The sequence below is a fragment of the Carcharhinus amblyrhynchos genome, chromosome 1, assembly GCF_965287045.1.
Source record: "Carcharhinus amblyrhynchos chromosome 1, sCarAmb.v2.hapA, whole genome shotgun sequence".
NCBI lineage: Eukaryota > Metazoa > Chordata > Chondrichthyes > Carcharhiniformes > Carcharhinidae > Carcharhinus > Carcharhinus amblyrhynchos.
Window position 1 is genome coordinate 51,448,474 of NC_137324.1, and position 18,923 is coordinate 51,467,396.

Here is an 18,923-nt window from a genome sequence, read left to right on the forward strand (position 1 = left end):
AATGACTTTAATATTTATTACAGAATTATCTAAGTGATTACTTCCAACATATACAGTTTCAAATTACAACATGTAATTTAGGATATAAAGGCATGTCCTTTGACCAATCTCCATGACACTTCAGTTCATTCAAATAATGAATTCATTCATTCATTGTCATTCCTTCCATAAGCATATCTGATCCTAAGTACTAATGGGAGGATCAAACTATTGGCTGATACTATTGGATACCAAAAACAGTTATTTTGTTGATCAGTGATATATATTCTGCTTTTGTATTATTTGAACAAACCTACACAGGACAGAAAATTTTCTTGATAACAACTGTACTCTTGTATGCTCAAAGTCAAATTCAATATACCTTTAGGATCCACATAATTAAATCATTTACTTTATGTCATAAAATGTTTGTGAACAAAAGAACAACAGCACAATGGTAAGAGAAAGGAAAATTCATTGCAGTACACTCCTCAGTTAATTTAAGACTATAATCCAATTTCAGACTTCAGATGCTAAAAATAAACTGCTCAAGCTTTACACTGGCAGTACATGGCATCCAAATCGCTCAACGAGATTACTGCCTTCCAATAATTAGATAATAGATACTTGGTGAAAGAAAATTGAAAACAGCACATGGATGGTCACCTGCACTGTATTCAACAGCAAAATTGCATCACAAAAAACAGTCTGAAAAGTAGTACTTTGATGGATATATTCTGAGATTTCATTTTCTGAATTCACCCCACTCAAGAATAATGTTCCTCATCAGACTCCTACATAGTCCCTGAATTTAAAATAATATAAGTTGTAATCACACAGGCAGTTTCAAATTACACAAAGATCTTAAACTAAAATATTTCACTCACAGTAAGTGAAAGAGATATGCTAGTATGATTCATGTTCTGGGAAAACAAAATCCCGAAAACAAGACAGCTCTTCCCGGAACAAGTTCACAACATATTTTAATATTTTACAAATATCTTGACTCTTGGGATCATATTTCTTGAAAATGTCAAGTGTATAATTGCTGTTATTCTATACTAATACATAAGCAATGACCAAATCAGGAAAATTACACTGTCGTTTTCTGACAGAGTAAATTGTGATTGCTGAGGCACTAAACAGCTCACCAGTTGTATCGTGTTAAACTAACACATTTAAAGATATTGGTTAAATGAATATTGGGTGATATCCACTGGGGTTGGGTGGTTAGGAGAATAATGGCCGGGAAAATAATAGTTGCAAGTTATTACTGAGCCCAACTATAATACTCAGCTAAATTAGGAGATAGCTGGTAATTGAAAATATTGTGATAAATGGAAAGGAGGAGGGGGAAGAAATAGAGAGGGGAATAAAAAGAAAAGGAAAATAATGTGAATAAAGCACCTTGCATTCACACAGCACCTTTTACAACCTTTGGATGTGCCAAACCATGTTACAGCTGAAGTGTTGCTTGGTCTCTAGGTAAATTAAGATTAAAAAATGAATTGGGATAAAAGAAAGAGAATAAAAGAGGGCTGATATGCGCAGCTTTCTGTAAAGGTGTTTTGTTATGCAAATTAGCATACCAATAGGTAAAACAAGTGTTTGCCAATGTGACTTGGAGGAAACAACGGTGTACAGCCTTCAGTGTGGAGAGATGAGGGAATTGGTATATGTATGCTAAAAGCTAAAAGGATGGGTAACAACAAAAGGAAAGAACGATATATTCAGAACATGATAACTAGAGAAAGGGACACAGTAGAAATAGCTTAGCCACACCAGCAGTAGAAAGCAGGTTCACCCGAAAACAAGTTATTGCTAAAAGATTGCTATTTAAAATCTAAAATTTGAACAAAGATTATTCCTTCACTGAAACTAAAGGTGGCTTTCTCAAATGTGGACAAATAACCTGCAGGTGGTAACTGTTGGATTTAGTTCAGAGTTATATAATATTGGATATTATTTGGCAAAAAGAGGCATTTTGCAGAGTTCAGAAAACATAGGTAATTGGGAACCGGGGTAACATCATGACATCTTGTGAGAGTATCAGTATGGTTAAGCGTACTATCACAGTGTTCTATAGCCCTTCTTTTGTGTTTTCTTTTTAAGTTTTTTTTAATTCATTCATGGGACATGGACGTCACTGGCTGGCCTGCATTTATTACTCATCCCTAATTGCCCTTGGTCTGAGGGCATTTGAGAGTCAACCACATATTGCTGTAGGTCTCATAAGAACATAAGAAATAGGAGCAGGAGTAGGCCATCTGGCCCTTCAAGCCTGCCCCGCCATTCAATAAGATCATGGCTGATCTGTCTCGGCTCAGTTCCACATTCCCGCCCTCTCCCCATAACCCTTAATCCCCTCTCTTATCAAAAACCCATCAACCCGCTTCTTAAAAATATTTAGCGAGGTAGCCTCCACCACTTCAACGGGCAGAGAATTCCAGAGATTCACCACCCTTTGAGTGAAGAAGTTCTTCCTCAACTCCGTTCTAAACCGCCCCCCCCTTTATCTTGAGGCTGTGCCCCCTAGTCCTACTATCCTTTCTGAGTGGGAAGAGTCTCTCCACCTCTACCCTATCCATCCCATTCATCATCTTATACGTCTCAATGAGATCTCCCCTCATTCTTCTAAACTCTAACGAGTACAAGCCTAGTTTATTCAGCCTCTCCTCATAGCTCAACCCCCTCAACTCCGGCATCAGCCTTGTAAACCTCCTCTGCACTCCCTCCAAGGCCAAAATATCCTTGCGTAAGTACGGCGACCAAAACTGCACACAGTGCTCCAGCTGCGGCCTCACCAATGCCCTATACAGCCGCAGCAAGACCTCCCTACTTTTATATTCAATCCCCCTCGCTATGAAGGCCAGCATCCCATTTGCCTTCCTGACCTCCTGCTGCACCTGCAAGCTGGGTTTTTGCGACTCATGCACAAGGACCCCGAGGTCCCTCTGCACCGTCGCCTGCTGCAGTTTTTCGCCACGTAAGTAATAATCCTTCCTACCAAGTCACATGTAGGTAAAGATGACAGATTTTCTTCCCTAAAGACATTAATGAATCAGATGGGTTTTTCTCCTACAATTGACAATACCTTTACGGTTATCAGTAGATTCTTAACTCCAAATATTTTTTATTGAATTCAAATTCCACTACCTGCCATGGCAGGCTTCGAACCCGGATCCCTAGAACATGAGCTGAGTTTCTGGATTAACAGTCTATCAATAATACCACCAGGCCATTGCCCCACCACTGTATAAATATTCTTTATTAATTGATCACAACAAGATAGCACTGTTCCTCTATGATTTTCATTTCATTCTCACATCATACCAAACTAACAATATATACCACTGAGAATCAGTGTTCCAAGTTATTGTTCTGGTTTTTGGGATACGTTTGCATTTAACGTCAGTGGATTCTTCACTGTATTGTTCAAAGTGTGATCATTGCTTTAATGCAGGTTATGTCTGTTTGTGAACAGCAAAGTCCACAAATAGCAATGGGTTAAATGACCAAATCACTGCTTTTCGGTGTCGGTTGAGGCATAAATATTCCCCATACTTTCTTCAAAATTGCAATGGAATCCTTTTGATCCATCTAAAAAGCAAGCAATTTCAACCACTGGTCCAAAGGATACCGCCATTGACAAATGAGCATTCCGTCAGACGTTCAGGTTGTAGTTGCAGAACACCTCCATTCAGTCCACAAGCATAACCCTGAGCTTCCAGTTGTTTGTCATTTTAGCTCTCTACTTTTTTCCCCTCACACTGGCTACTGGCAGCATGGTGGCACAGGAGTTAGCACTACTGCTTCACAGTGCCAGGGACCTGTCTGTGTGGAGTTTGCATGTTCTCCCCACATCTGTGTGGGTTTTCTCTGGGTGCTCTGGTTTCCTCCCACTGTCCAAAGACATGATGGTTAGGTGCATTGGCCATGTTAAATTCTCCCTTAGTGTATCCGAACAGGTACCCGGAGTGTGGCAACTAAGGGATTTTCACTGTAAACTCAGTGTTAATGTAAGCCTACTTGTGACTATTAAATAAAACCTTTAACTTTAAACTTTAAAACTGGTATGTCCATAGCCTGCTACAGTGTCCCGGTGAAGCTCAAAGACAGCAATTTATCTATGAACTCTGCACTCTACCATCTTCCAGATTCAACAACAAGTTCAACTATTTAGGATCATAGCCTCTATGTTCCATTTTTTATACTTCTGGATTGGTCTTGCTTCTTTCTTTCACATTGCATTTAGATGGCCGTTATACAACTATTCATTTCTCATTTGGCAACAACCTAGGTTTCTCTAGTGTACCCATTCCATTCTTTGGCTGTTGCATCGTGAAATCTTTTGTTATTTAAGCTCTCCTAGATTCCAACCTATTAGAGACTCTTTTGTTCTTTCTGCCCCCTGCCCCTCTACACTGCCATCTTTCTTCAGTTCTGATGAAAGGTCATTATGATCTGAAACATTATTTTTGCTTCTTTCCACATATGTTGCCTAGCCTGCTGAGTACTTCTAGCATTTTTATTTTTATTATGAAAACAAGTAAGTTATGATAAACCGCAAGAAAACACTGTTTTGGTGTCAACTGGTGTAACAGCTCTAGGCACCACTGTGAAGACATTAGAAGGGTGCAGAAGATGTTCACAATAATAGCTCAGGGATTGAGGAGCTTCAGTTGTCTGGATAGATGGAGAAGCTGGGAAACTTTCCTTGGAAGAGAAAATCAAGTTTCAAGTTTTTAGGTTTCCAGATCACAAACAACCTGTCTTGGCCCCCGACACTACAGTTAAGAAAGCCCACCAATGCCTCTACTGTCTAAGAACACTAAGGAAATTTGGCATGTCAGCAATTTTTACAGATGCACCATCGAAAACATTCTTTCTGGTTGTATCACAGCTTGGTATAGCTCCTGCTCTGCCCAAGACTGCAAGAAACTACAAAAGGTCACGAATGTAGCCCAAACCATCATACAAACCAGTCTCCCATCCATTGATCTGTCTATACTTCCCAATGCCTTGGCAAAACAGCCAGCATAATTAAGGACTCCATACACCCTGGACATTCTCTCTTCCAACTTCTTCCATTGGGAAAAAGATACAAAAGTCTGAGGACACGTGTCAACTGACTCAAGAACATCTTTTTCCCTGTTACTGTCAGACTTTTGAATGGACCTACCTTGCATTAAGTTGATCTTTCTCTACACTCTAGCTTTGACTGTAACACTAAACATTCTGCACTCTCTCATTTCCTTCTCTATGAACGGTATGCTTTGTCTGTATAGCGCACAAGAAAAAATACTTTTCATTGTATGCGAACACATATGACAATAATAAATCAAATCAAAATCAAAGATGAGATTTGATAGAGGTTTTCAAAATCTTGAGAGGTCTGAACAGGGTAAATAGAAATAAACTGTTTCTAATCGTAGAAGGGTCCAGAACCAGGGAAATTTAAAGAAGGCAGGATGACATGAGGAAAGACCTCTCAGTGTTAGAGAGTGGTTAGGATCTGGAAAGCACTCGCAAAGTGCAGCAATTAACTGACCAGAAAAACTGCAGAGCTGTGAGAAAAAGGTGAGGTGTTCTTGGGTGAGCTGACACGGACACTAGGGATCAAATGGGCTCCTTCTGTGCTGAAGCTGTATAGGACTGTTCACACAGGTGGGCAAATAGGGAACAGAACTAGAGGATTCTCATTGGAAAAACTAATGGGGAAAAGGAACATTTTTGACTGAGGGCTATTGGACCATGAAATGCCTCACCACAACTGGTTGAGGTAGAGAATGCACCATCAATCGAAAGAAAATACTTGGAAAGGAAGAATATAAAAGTATTTGTGAGGAATGGGTTACCTGAGCTAGTAGTCATATCTGAGGTACCAAGAACAAAACGGTCTCCTGCACTGCTATAATTTCTATGCTAACTCTCTACTTAGTCTAACCTCAAGGGAGTAGTTTAGAAATAGACATGATGAGCTGAGTTTTGGGCCAGATGCCCTGAAAGAAGTGCCCCAAACACCAAGCTTGTTAAAACAGTAAGTAAAACATTCATTTCCCCTTCACATTTCTACTCTGTTCCACGTTTGAAGTTATTGACTTCTTGCCAACGGCATTAGTTGCTCTTTGGCATATTGCCTAATTGGTCATTGTTTCTACTTAAGCCTGGGCAATGTCACCACACGATTTGATCTCAGCAGGAATCTCAGCCAGGAGTGTTCTTGTCTTCACATATGAACCTCATCTTTGGTCACTTGATATTAAGCATAAAGAGAAACCCAGGCAAATTTTTGTTTTCTATGTGCGTGAGGAAAATTCTCGTGCCTGATCACCGTCCCCTTGAAATTAACCCATACAGTCTTCTTGGTACAATACCACCTGTTGCATTAATTTGCTGAACCTTATGTACACTGAGTGTCCTTTGGTGTTTCAAACTGGACCATTGTGATGTTCACATAGGCATAGCTTGATGCAACATTCAGTAATACAAATGGATGGTACCACAGAATGTTTCTTAATTTCATAATATTTTCGTAAACATATAAAAATTAGTTTTAAATCAGTATTCAATTCTTGGAACTCATTTTAATAACCCACAACAGTTTAACTTCTGAGCGAAACACAAGTTGCTGAAATATTTGAAAATTAGTTGGAGATAATATCACTGAAAAATAAAGTTATTTTTATTAGGATTTAACAGCACCTTAATCCAGGTGGAGCTATGTAATAAAAGCCTTAATTTACAAATCAACTAAATTATCACTGCAAGAACAACCTGCATACAAGGTCAGCAAATGATATGGTACTAATTATAAAAATAGATAGAAAATGCTGGAAATACACAGAGCCAATAACATGCAAAGATAAATAATGTTAATGTTTCACGTGGAAGCTCTCTATCGGAAAAGTTTGATATCGGTCTCAACTTACGATGTGACCCAGATGCTGATGGGCTTGTTTTATGTGTCTGATTTCATTTCAAATTTCCAGCAGTCACCACTTTTTTTTGTAAGTAATTACTTGAATTCACGTCAGGCTTCATTGCATTAAAATATGCCATGGAGAGGCAGTGTAATAGTGCACTTATGTAGCCATCACAAAAGTAACAAGCTAAATATCTAAGTAATTTATTTTTGTAATATTTGTTGAGAACTGATCTTCAAATATTATTGTGGAATTGCTCAAATCCATTCAAACAGGATCTTGATTTTATCCTAAAGATCACAGCTTGGACAAAGCAGCACTGCACAGTAGAGCAGTACACTGTCTGCTACCTTATGCGTTCAAGGGTGTGGAGCTTGAACCCACAGCCTCCAAGCCAGAAGCACAAAAGCCATGAAATGACACAGGATAATATCTACTTGAGAGAATTCAGCAAATTCCACAAATCATGATATTTATTTAACCTGCAGACATATTGAATTGTTTTGCTTCAATCAAGCCAATCAAATTGCATTGACTTTATGAAACTTCGAAGGCTGCTGCAGTTTAATCTGCCCTGTCAGTTCAACCTAACTCCAAATCACTTACTCTGTCTCTTAGCACATTTTCTACACATCATGAGTTGATGATCAGGTGTCAGCACCAATAACGCCGTATCTTACCAACAACCACCTGAATCCAGAGCCTTCTGTCTACTCCAGGTGTCAAACTACTCAGGTACCAGTGTAGTACTGCATGAGATTTGGACCTTTGTTGGCCTTGGTGGAATGATACAATCAGAAGGGCTATGGATTTATGACTCTGCTTTGTGTTGCAAGAGTTGTTGCACAAATATCCTTGCTCTCCAGGACCATATCCAGTGACCATTCAAATATGATTCTGAGCAACAAGCATTTGCAGATTTCTCAATTGTTGGAAGCTTCACAGCTAAGTGCAATCCACTCCTGAGTGAAAATCAAAGACCTACTAATATGAATAAGGATCGTGATCAATTGCACAAAACTTAGCTGATCTTCTCCCAGCTGCCTAGCCCAAGATTGCTGAGAGTCGTAAACACAGAAGTTGGTGAAAACCATGATGTTTTGATCTACATGACTCCATTCCATACAAAGTCATAGAGTCACAGAGGTTTACAGCATGGAAACAGGCCCTTCAGCCCAACTTGTCCATGCCGCTCCTTTTTTTAAACCCCTAAGCTAGTAACAATTGCCAGCGTTTGGCCCATATCTCTTTATATCGATCTTACCCGTGTAACTGTCTAAATGCTTTTCAAAAGACAAAATTGTTCCCGCCTCTATTACTGCCTCTGGCAGCTTGTTCCAGACACTCACCACCCTCTGAAAAAATTGACCCTCTGGAAACTGTTGTATCTCTTCGCTCTCACCTTAAACCTATGCCCTCTAGTTTTAGACTCCCCTACCTTTGGTAAAAGAAATTGACTATCCAGCTGATCTATGCACTCATTACTTTATAGACCTCTATAAAATTGCCCCTAAGCCTCCTACGTTCCAGAAAAAAAGTCCCTGTCCATCCAGCCTCTCTTTATAACTCAAACCATCAAGTCCCGGTAGCATCCTAGTAAATCTTTTCTGCACTCTTTCTAGTTTAATAATATCCTTTCTATAATAGGGCGACCAGAACTGCACACAGTATTCCACGTGTGGCCTTATCAATGTCTTGTACAACTTCAATAAGACACCCCAACTTCAAAAAGACACCCCAACTCCAATATTCAATGTTCTGAGCAATGAAACCAAGCACGCTGAATGCGTTCTTCACCACTCTGCCCACCTGTGCCTCCACTTTCAAGGAGCTATAAACCTGTACCCCTAGATCTCTTTGTTCTGTAACTCTCCCCAACACTCTACCATGAACTGAGTAAGCCCTGTCCTGGTTTGATGGACCAAAAACACATCACCTCGCATTTATCCAAATTAAACTTCATCTGCCATTCGTCAGCCCACTGGCCCAATTGATCAAAATCCTGTTACAATCAGAGATAACTTCTTCACTGTCTATTATGCCATCAATCTTGGTCTCGTCTGTAAATGTACTAACCATGCCTCCTAAATTCCCATCCAAAGTACACTTAGTAACAAAGAAATTAAACAAAAAAGAAAACTGAAGCAATACTTACATTGGTGATTTATCTTCTCATGCTACCATTTAATGCAGGCATGGCCTAGTGATATTATCGCTAGACCATTCAAGCAGAAACTCAGCTAATATTCTGGGGATCGGGTTTGAATCCTGTCATGGTAGATGGTGGAATTTGAATTCAATAAAAAAAAATCTAGAATTAAGAATCTACTGATGACCATGAAACCATTGTTGATTGTTGAAAAACCTCATATGGTTTACTAATAGGTGCTGTCCTTACCTGGTTTGATCTACACGTGACTCCAGAGCTACAGCAATGTGGCTGACTCTCAACTGCCCTCCAAGGGCAACTAAGGATGGGCAATAACTACTTTAGGATAAAAATGGAAAGGGAAGAGTGCCGGCCGAACGGGAGTGTGCTGAACTGGGGAAAGGCGAGCTATAGCAGGATTAGGAGGGAGCTGCAGGACACTGATTGGGAGGGGCTGTTAGCTGGAAAGTCCACGGTTGGCAAGTGGGAGGCTTTTAAGGGCAAAATGAAATGGTTGCAGGGGAAGTATGTTCTGGTTAAGCGGAAGGATGGGAAAGGTAGGATTAGAGAGCCGTGGATTACAGGGGGTATTGAAGACTTGGTCAGGAAGAAGAGGGAGGCGTATGTTAGGTCGAAACGACTGGGTACGGAGAGTGCGCTGGAGGAATATAGGGAGAGTAGGAGGGAGCTAAAAAGGGGAATTAGAAGGGCGAAGAGAGGGCATGAAATGGCTTTGGCTGGTAGGATTAAGGAAAATCCAAAGGCATTTTATTCCTATATTAGGAGCAAGAGAGTAGTTAGAGGGAAAATTGGTCCTCTTAGGGACAAGAGTGGAGAGTTATGTATTGAGTCGGAGGGAATGGGGGAGCTCCTGAATGAATACTTTGCGTCGGTATTCACGAAGCAGAGCGGTTCGGAATCGTGCGGTCTCTTGAAGGGAGCTGAGGATCAGTTGCAGGAGATATCTATTACGAGGGAGGAAGTGCTAGGGCTTTTAGGTAGCGTAAGGATGGATAAAGCTCCGGGGCCTGATGGTATTTATCCCAGGCTGCTTAGGGGGGTGAAAGATGAAATTGCTGGGCCTCTGGCGCAAATCTTTGTCTCTTCTTTGGACACAGGTGAGGTCCCAGAGGACTGGAGGGTAGCAAATGTGGTACCGCTGTTCAAAAAAGGTAGTAGGGATAACCCTGGAAATTATAGACCAGTGAGTTTGACATCGGTGGTAGGGAAATTAATGGAAAGAATACTTAGGGGTAGGATGTATGAGCATTTGGAGCATTGCGATCTGATTAGGGATACGCAACATGGCTTTGTTAGAGGGAGGTCTTGCCTTACGAATCTGGTGGAATTCTTTGAGGAGGTGACAAAAACGGTTGACGATGGGAGAGCCGTTGATGTCATCTATATGGATTTCAGTAAGGCATTTGACAAAGTCCCTCATGGTAGGCTGGTAGAAAAGGTTAAGGCGCATGGGATACGAGGCCAGGTGGCTAGGTGGATTGAGAACTGGCTGGGTAATAGGAGACAGAGGGTAGTTGTGGAGGGGACCTTGTCGGGCTGGAGGCCAGTGACCAGTGGTGTGCCGCAGGGCTCAGTACTGGGACCTCTCCTCTTTGTAGTATACATAAATGACTTGGAAGAGAGCGTAGGTGGTGTGATCAGCAAGTTTGCTGATGACACCAAGACAGCAGGGTTGGCAGGTACTGAACTGGATTGTCAGGTGATACAACAGGATATAGATAGGTTGGTGCATTGGGCAGATAGGTGGCAGATGGAATTTAATCCTGACAAATGCGAGGTGATGCATTTTGGAAGGAATAATGCAGAGAGGAGCTATGTGATAAAAGGTAGACAGATTAGGAGTGTAGACATACAGAGGGACCTGGGAGTGCAGGTTCACAAATCCATGAAGGTTGCGTCACAAGTGGAGAAGGTTGTTAGGAAGGCTTATGGAATGTTAGCCTTTATAGGAAGGGGTATAGAGTATAAAAGCTGCCGTCTAATGCTTCAGTTGTACAGAACGTTGGTTAGAGCGCATTTGGAGTACTGCGTCCAGATCTGGTCACCTTACTACCGGAAGGACGTGGAGTCTCTGGAAAGGGTGCAGAGGAGGTTTACCAGGATGTTGCCTGGCATGGAGGGGCTGGGTTACGAGGAAAGGTTGGAGAAACTGGGGCTATTCTCCTTGGAAAGACGGAGATTGAGGGGGGACATGATAGAGGTATATAAGATACTGAAGGGAATAGACAGAGTTAATAGTGAGAGACTGCTCCCTAGACTGGGTACAAACACGAGAGGTCATGATTTAAGGGCGAGGGGGGAGAGGTATAATTTGGAAGTGAGAGGAAGGTTCTTTACGCAGAGAGTTGTGGGGGTATGGAACGCGCTACCGAGTAGGGTGGTGGAGGCAGGAACATTGGACTCGTTTAAGGTTCAGTTAGATAGACACGTGAGTGAAACGAGGATGGAGGGTTATGGTAGGGGCTATTAAATAAGGTTAGAACCTCAGGAGACACTGGAAAAGCAGGCTTGTAAGATTAACGTTTTTGTCTTTTTATTCTGCAGGTGGAGGTCCACCTCGTGTCAAACGAGGGGCATGCACACGGTGGGTCGTGCGTGGGCTGCTCTTGGAAGTTCCGGGAGTGGCCTAGTACTTCGTGTCGGTGTGTGTGCTTGATCCTGGACTGGTAGACGGGCGCCGCAACAGCTCGGTGACTAGCACTGCTAACTGTGCAGATACATGGATTTGGGCCTGTGCCTGTGGGAGTTGCGCATTCTCCCTGTGGTTGCGTGAGTTTCCTCCGGGCGCTCCGGTTTCCTCCCACACCCCAAAGATGTGCTCTTAGGCTGATTGGTTTTACCAAATTGACACTATTCTCCCTTGAATCTGGCTAAGTTAGGGGTTCCATTCGTAGACATGCAGGGTAGAATAGGTGTAGGGTGATGCGGCGGCGCGGGCTCGTTGGGCCAAAGGGCCTGTTTCCCGTGCTGGGTTGTTCTTGGTTCTTTTGTTCTTTAATAAATGCTGGCCAGCTAGTAATGCCCTCGCCCCACAAATTCTACCAGCAATAATTGCTAGCGCAGGCACCAACCATGAACTTGTTTGGTAGACAACAGACAACAGAAAATAAGTGAATGCAAGAGAAGAATTGATATATTATCACTCCAAGATTAACAAGAAATCAGCCCAATTAATTCAATGCTTGAGGCAAATGACAAAAATATTATAGATGATAAATGCCTATTTTAATTTATCCATCCCGAAAGATCTTAAAATTATTCTCCTGCAGCATCTAATTGAGTTTTGTAGAATACATGGGTTAGAGTGGATAATAAGATAATAGCTCAGATGCTTAACACAGCATTAAGTGAGAGCAAAGCTGACTTCTCCAATGTCACTTTGATCCTGGAGATGCATTATATCCTTACCATTCCGGTCTATAAGTTCCGCAAATTAATCAGTTGCAACTTGCAGCAGAGGAAAGAGTTCTAATCCACTTCCAACAAATGCAATTAAAGGACAGCAAGAAGCTGCAAGACCCCTCTCTCAAACTTGGATTTTGAGTTTAACATAATGTTGATTTATTTCATTTCACTTCATGTGGAAACAGCAAAAATATACATTGTAATTTTTTTAAAAGAACTGTACATTTAATTACAAATATAGCATTCTTGACTACCACATCATGGACCCTTTTTACATGTGATCTGACTGAGCTGACTATAGCTGTTTATGCCTTTTTTTTTGGTCATTTTCAAGATAAGGTGGTAAAAGAGGGGGAGGTGTGGCATTGTTAGTCAAGGCCAGTACTATGGGGACAGAAAGGATATTTGATGAAGACTCATCTACTGAGGTAGTATGGGCTGAGGTTAGAATCAGGAAAGGAGACATCACTCTGTTGGAAGTTTTCTATAGGCCTCCAAAAAGTTCCAGAGATATAGAGGAAAGGATTGCAAAGATGATTCTGGATAGGAGTGAAAGTCACAGGGTATTGTTATGGGGGACTTTAACTTTACAAATATTAACTGGAAATGCTATAGTTCGAGTACTTTAGAAGGGTCAGTTTTTGTCCAATGTATGACACAAATATGCAGATAGGCCAACAAAATGCGACACCACACTGGATATGGTACTGGGTAATGAACCAGGCCAGGTGTTATGATTTGGAGGTAGGTGAGCACTTTGGTGATAGTGACCACAATTGGGTTACGTTTACTTTAGTGATGGAAAATGGGATTGAGAAATGGGATTTCATGGGATTGAGAGTTATAGATAGGCCTGGAAGGTATGGATATGATCGGCGCAACTTGTGGGCTGAAGGGCCTGTTTGTGCTGTAGTGTTCTACGTAAAAGGATAGGTATATACTGCAGGGCAACAGCTATAGCTCGGAGAAAGGAAATTATGATGCGATTAGGTGAGATTTAGGGTTCACAGGATGGGGAAGGAAACTGCAGGGCTTGGCACAATTGAAATGTGGAGCTTGTTCAAGGAACAGCTACTGCGTGTCTTTGATAAGTATGTACCTGTCAGGCAGGGAGAAAGCAGTTGAGCGAGGGAACCGTAGTCTAATAAAGTAGTTGAATCTCTTGTGAAGAGGAAGAAGACGACTTATGTAAAGATGAGACGCGAAGGCTCAGAGTTACTCGTTTGCCAGGAAGGACCTAAAAAGAGAGCTAAGAAGAGCCAGGAGTGGACATGAGAAGTCTTTGGCAGGTAGGATCAAGGAAAACCCTAAAGCTTTCTATAGGTGTGTCAGGAATAAAAGAATGACTAGGCTAAGATTAGGGCCAGTCAAGGTCAGTAATGGGAAGTTGTGTGTGGAGTCTGAAGAGGTAGGAGGCGCTAAATGAATATTTTTCATCAGTATTCACACATGAAAAAGACAATGTTGTTGAGGAGAATACTGAGATACAGGCTATTGGACTAGATGGGATTGAGATTCATAAAGAGGTGTTAGCAATTCTGGAAAGTGTGAAAATAGATAAGTCCCCTGGCCCGGATGGGATTTATTTTAGGATTCTCTGGGAGGCTAGGGAGTAGACTGCAGAGCTTTTGGCTTTGATCTTTATGTCATCATTGTCTACAGGAATAGTGCCAGAAGACTGGAGGATAGAAAACGTTGTTCCCTTGTTCAAAAAGGGGAGTAGAGACAACCCTGGTAATTATAGACCAGTGAGCCTTACTTCCGTTGTGGGCAAAGTTTTAGAAAGGATTATAAGAGATAGGATGTATAATCATCTAGAAAGGAATAATTTGATTAGGGATAATCAACATGGTTTTCTGAAGGGTAGGTCATGCCTCACAACTTCATTGAGTTCTTTGAGAAGGTGACCAAAGAGGTGGATGAGGGTAAAGCAGTTGATGTGGTGTATATGGATTTCGGTGAAGCATTTGATAAGGTTCCCTATAGTAAGCTATTACAGAAGATACGGAGGCATGGGATGGAGGGTGATTTAGCAGTTTGGATCAGAAATTGGCTACCTGTAAGAAGACAGAGAGTGGTGGTTGATGGGAAATGTTCATCCTAGAGTTCAGTTACTAGTGGTGTACTGCAAGGATCTGTTTTAGGGCCACTGCTGTTTGTCATTTTTATAAATGATCTGGATGAGGGCGTAGATTTGTGGGTGACACTAAAGTCGGTGGAGTTGTGGACAATGCGGAAGGATGTTGCAGGTTACAGAGGGACATAGGTAAGCTACAAAGCTGGGCTGAGGGGGGCAAATGGAGTTCAACGCGGAAAACTGTGAAGTGATTCACTTTGGAAGGAGTAACATGAACACAGAGTACTGGGCTAACGTTAAGGTGCTTGGTAGTGTGGATGAGCAGAGAGATCTGAGTGTCCATGTATATAAATCCCTGAAAGTTGGCACCCAGGTTGATAGGGTTGTTAACAAGGCGTATGGTGTGTTAACTTTTATTGGTAGAGGGATTGAGTTTAGGGGTCATGGAGTCATGAGGTCATGGTGCAGCTGCACTTGGAGTATTGAGTATAGTTCTAGTCACCGCTTTATAGAAAGGATGTGAAAGCATTGGAAAGGGTGCAGAGGAGATTTACCAGGATGTTGCCTGGCATGGTGGGAAGGCCTTATGAGGAAAGGCTGAGGGACTTGAGGCTGTTTTTGTTAGCGAGAAGAAGGTTAAAAGGTGACGTAATAGAAGCATACAAGATGATCAGAGGATTAGAAAGGATGGACAGTGACAGCCTTTTTCCTCAGATGGTGATGGCTAACATGGGGGAACATAGCTTTAAATTGAGGGGTGATAGATATAGGACAGATGTCAGAAGTAGGTCCTTTACTCAGAGAGTGCTAAGGGCATGGAATGCCCTGCCTGCAACAGTAATGGACTTGCCAACACGAAGGACATTTAAATGATCATTGAATAAACATACGAATGATATTGGAATAGTGGCGGTTAGATGGGCTTTAGATTGGTTTCACAGATCGATGCAACATTGGGCGCCTGCATCGTGCTGTAATGTTCTATGTTAACAGTGGCAGACAAGTGTCATGGGTGGCATGGTGGCACAGTGGTTAGCACTACTGCCTCGCAGCATCAGGGACCTGGGTCTGATTGCTGGCTTGGGTCACGGTCTCTGCTGAGTCTGCACATTGTTTCCTCCCACTGTCTGAAAGATGTGCTGCTTAGGTGAACTTGCCAAGGTAAATTCTCCCTCAGCATATCTGAATAGGCACCAGACTGTGGTGACTTGGGTATTTTCACAGAACATAGAACGCTGCAGCACAAACAGGCCCTTTGGCCCACAAGTTGTGCCAATCATATCCATACCTATCAGGCCTATCTATAACTCTGAATCCAATTAAATCCCATGTACTCATCCAGAAGTCTCTTGAAAGATCCCAACGAGTTTGCCTCTACCACCACTGACGGCAGCTGATTCCACTCACTCACCAGCCTCTGAGTGAAAAACTTACCCGACATCCCCTCTGTACCTGCTCCCCAGCACCTTAAACCTGTGTCCTCTCGTAGCGACCATTTCAGCCCCGGGAAATAGCCTCCAAGAATCCACCCTATCTATACCTCTTAACATCTTATAAACCTCTATCAGGTCACCTCTCAACCTTTGTCTCTCCAGGGAGAAAAGACCTAGTTCCCTCAACCTATCTTCATAAGGCATGCCACCCAATCCAGGCAACATCCTTGTAAATCTCCTCTGCACCGTCTCATAAGAACATAAGAACATAAGAAATAGGAGCAGGAGTAGGCCATCTAGCCCTTTGAGCCTGCCCCGCCATTCAATAAGATCATGGCTGATCTGTCGTGGCTCAGTTCCACTTTCCCGCCCTCTCCCCATAACCCTTAATCCCTTCTCTTATCAAAAACCCATCAACCCGCTTCTTAAAAATATTTAGCGAGGCAGCCTCCACCACTTCAACGGGCAGAGAATTCCAGAGATTCACCACCCTTTGAGTGAAGAAGTTCCTCCTCAACTCCGTTCTAAACCGCCTCCCCTTTATCTTGAGGCTGTGCCCCCTAGTCCTACTGTCTTTTTTGAGACGTCGCTGGATTACGGGGAAGTGCCGGAAGATTGGAAAACGGCTAATGTTACGCCGTTGTTTAAGAAGGGTGCCAGGCAAAAGGCGGGGAATTATAGGCCGGTTAGTTTAACGTCTGTGGTAGGTAAAATGTTAGAATCCATCATTAAGCAGGAAATTGCGAGGCATCTTGAAGGGAATTGCTTGATAGGGCGGACGCAACACGGTTTCATTAAAGGGAAGTCGTGTCTGACAAATTTACTGGAGTTCTATGAGGATGTGTCTAGGGCAGTGGATAGAGGAGAGCCGGTGGATGTGGTCTTTCTGGATTTTCAGAAGGCGTTTGACAAGGTACCTCACAAGAGGTTATTGCAGAAGGTCGGGGGTAGGGTGTTAGCGTGGATAGAGGATTGGTTGTCAAATAGGAGGCAGAGAGTGGGGGTCAATGGGTGCTATTCGGATTGGCGGATGGTGACTAGTAGGGTGCCCCAGGGGTCGGTGCTGGGGCCTCAGCTATTTACCATTTATATAGATGATCTGGAGGAGGGAACCGAGTGCAGGGTGTCGAAATTTGCTGATGACACCAAGATTGGGGGAACGGCAAATTGTGCGGAGGGTGTGGAGAGTCTGCAGAAGGATCTAGATAGGCTGGGCGAATGGGCCAGGAAATGGCAAATGGAATTTAATGTTGGCAAGTGTGAGGTGGTCCACTTTGGTAGGAAGAATGGTAGGAAGGACTATTACTTACGTGGCGAAAAACTGCAGCAGGCGACGGTGCAGAGGGACCTCGGGGTCCTTGTGCATGAATCGCAAAAACCCAGCTTGCAGGTGCAGCAGGTGGTCAGGAAGGCGAATGGGATGCTGGCCTTCATAGCGAGGGGGATTGAATATAAAAGTAGGGAGGTCTTGCTGCAGCTGTATAGGGCATTGGTGAGGCCGCAGCTGGAGTACTGTCTCAATAGCTTCCACATCCTCCCTGTAGTGAGGCGACCAGAACTGCACACCGTACTCCAAGTGGGGTCTGACAAGGGTCTTACAAAGTTGCAGCATTACCTCTCGAATCTTAAACTCAATCCCTCAATTAATGACGGCTAGTACACCATATGCCTTCTTGACCACATCCTCCACCTGCAAGGCCGATTTATGAGTCCTGTGGACCCGGACCCTAAGGTCCTTCTGCTCCTCAACACTGCTAAGAGTCCTACCCTTGATATTGTACTCCTTCATCCCACTGGACCTGCCAAAATGGACCACCACACATTTATCTGTGTTGAAGTCCACCTGCCACTTCTCCACCCAGTCTTGCATCCTATCTATGTCTCGCTGCAACTTCTGACATTTTCATAGTACTTTCATTGCTACTGCTTTGCTGTTAATGTAAGCCCACTTGTAACACTAATAATAAAATAAATAATGCATGCCAGTTGATCTAAAAGAAGGTAAAATTATTCAGGTTTTGACAATCAGTAAGGATAGGCAACAACAACACCTTCACGATAATCCTCAACACCAGTGCCCCACATGGTTGTGTTCTCAGCTCCCTACTATACTCCTTATACACTCCAACTCGATTTTCAAGTTTGCTGACGGTACCACCGTAGTGGGTCAGATCTCAAACAATGATGAGACAGTGTACAGCAATGAGATAGAGAACCTGGTGAACTGGTGCAGCAATAATCATCTCTCCCTCAATGTCAACAAAACGATGGAGATTGTCATCAGAAAACAAAGAACACACCGCTGTCTACATCAACGGGGACAAAGTAGAAAGGGTTGAGAGCTTCAAGTTTTTAGGTATCCAGGTCACCAACAATCTTCTCTGGTCCCCCGATGCCAGCACGATAGTGAAGAAAGCCCACCAACACCTCTACTTTCTCAGAAGATTAAGGAAATTAGACATAACAGCTATGACTTTCATCAGCTTTTACAGGTGCCCCACAGAAAGCATTCTTTCTGGTTGTATCACAGCTTGGTATGGCCCCTGCTCTGCCCATGACCGCAAGAAACTACAAAAAGTCGTGAACGTAGCCCAATCCATCACATCAAACAGCCTCCCCATCCGTTGACTGTCTCCACTTCTTGCTGCCTCAGCAAAGCAGCCAGCATAATTAAGGACCCCACGAACTCCAGACGTTCTCTCTCCCACCTTCTTCCTTCGGGAAAAAGATACAAAAGTCTGAGGTCACATACCACCTGACTTAAGGACAGCTTCTTCCCTGCTGCCCTTAGACTTTTGACGAGACCTACCTTGCATTAAGATGACCTTTCTCTACATCCTAACAATGATTGTTACACGACATTCTGCATTCTCACATTTCCTTCACTCTCTACAAATGGTATGCTCTGTCTGTACAGTGCACAACAAATAATG

General features: G+C 42.8%; 1 protein-coding gene across 6 annotated transcripts in view; it reads right to left on the bottom strand.

Moving 5' to 3' along the window:
* The window catches only part of wdr7 (WD repeat domain 7), a 695,157-nt gene that overhangs the window by 590,606 nt on the left and 85,628 nt on the right, over window positions 1–18,923 (bottom strand). The window lies entirely within an intron of this gene.